Source organism: Lactuca sativa, chromosome 5, assembly GCF_002870075.4.
Source record: "Lactuca sativa cultivar Salinas chromosome 5, Lsat_Salinas_v11, whole genome shotgun sequence".
NCBI lineage: Eukaryota > Viridiplantae > Streptophyta > Magnoliopsida > Asterales > Asteraceae > Lactuca > Lactuca sativa.
Genome location: NC_056627.2, coordinates 209,902,115 through 209,903,883, shown reverse-complemented (window position 1 = coordinate 209,903,883; position 1,769 = coordinate 209,902,115).

Genomic DNA, 1,769 nt, shown 5'->3' with positions numbered 1-1,769 from the left:
CTGTATGGATTAAGATCTAGGGATACACGACAACTTGCTTGAAGATGGGCAGGAACTCGACGATTTGGAAGAACAACTCGACGAGTTGGTTGAAGATAGCCTTGGACTCAGCGAGTCTGTTTTTGGACTTGGCGAGTCTGGTCGTGAGGTCCTAACCTTCTTCTGGTTGAGCCGTGAATCGGTGAGTCAATGGAGGACTCGGTGAGTTGAGTGCAAGGGGACTCAGAGTTGTGGGACTCGGCGAGTCTCGGGGTGACTCGGCGAGTTGAGTCGCGGATTGGGAAAGTTCTGAGCATGGGGACTCTACGAGTCATCGGGTTGACTCGACAAGTAGAGTCAGTCAGGAGGATGACTTTGACTTTGACTTTGACCAAGGGTTGACCAGTTGACTTCCAGGGTCATTTTTGTAATTGTTCGCATTTGTTTTGAGTTCAGTGTTTTGGTGTTTGGCTAGTGGTGGAGCTCGTGTCAGTGGTCGGAGCAGCTTGGTCTTATCTCTTCAGTCAGCAGTTGCAGGTGAGTTATCCTCACTATATCAACAGGGTCTATGGCACCAAGGCCAACCCTTTATTGGATTGTAATCCGAGTATCGTTGTTATGTTGTTGCTTTTCTATGTTTGCATCCTGGTAGTTAGGATGATATATGTTAGAGACCTGGTTAAGATCGGTATCCTGGTATATAGGATGATGCTATGCTAGTGACCGGTTAGGTCGGTATCCTGGTTAGGATGATGTTATGTTATGTGATCTGCTAGATCGGCTTATTTGAATGTGAATTGTTATATGATTGAATGTTTATGTGCACATGGTTGTTGGACTGGGGTTGGGTTGAGGCAGGTCCTGCTTTGTGCTGTAAGCCAACATACCCAGGGCGGACCGGTTATCCCGAAGGCCAGCGAGCGGTCCGGATAGGCTGCAGGCCCCAAGAGGGCGGACCAGACGTGCCGAGACTCGGAGAGTGGACCAGGCCGACTGAAGGCCAAGTGCGGGCGGACCAGTCATACTGTAGACTCAGAGAGTGGACCAGGTGGATTGAAGGTCCGGTTCGGGCGGACCAATCACACTGTAGACTCGATGTATATGGCTAGACTCGAAGGGTGGACCAGGTGGACTGTTGGCCGGTGCGGCGGACCAGTCACACATTAGACTCGAAGTGCGTGGCTGTTCTGTATCGGTTATATGATATGGTTATGTTTGTATGTGGTTGGTATTTTGGGGGTATCTCACTAAGCTTTTGGGCTTACAGTTGTGGTTTAATGTTTTTAAGGTTCTTCAGGAGACCGTGGCAAGGCAAAGGTGTGATCGTACCGCTCCTCATCATTATGTTTTATGATGTGGTTCTGGGGAGACTTTGATAATAATTGTATTGAAAAGCTTTTTCTAATAACTTTATGAAACTGTGTTGTTTTTGAAAAGTTTAAACTGGTTGAAATTTTTAAAGTGTTACAAGTTGGTATCAGAGCCTTGGTTTGAGTGAATTGGAGGAATATTCGTGTGAATCCAGTCTCAAATCAAGGAGAGTTTTCAAAAGAAAATCTAAAATGGTTTTCAAAATGAGTAAAGGAGGACGCGGAGATCAGCCGGAGCCAGTAAGTAACCCCAAAATACCATACATGATATTTGTTTTGAGCTATGATAGAACAGCATGCTAGTACTAGGCTAAGGATCTTCAGGATTTCATGAGAATGCTACCTGATTTATGATGCCTGCTAGCCTAGGGTTTCTTATGTGGGAGATTTCCAGTGTTCCTCTAGGAGTGAGGGTTGAGT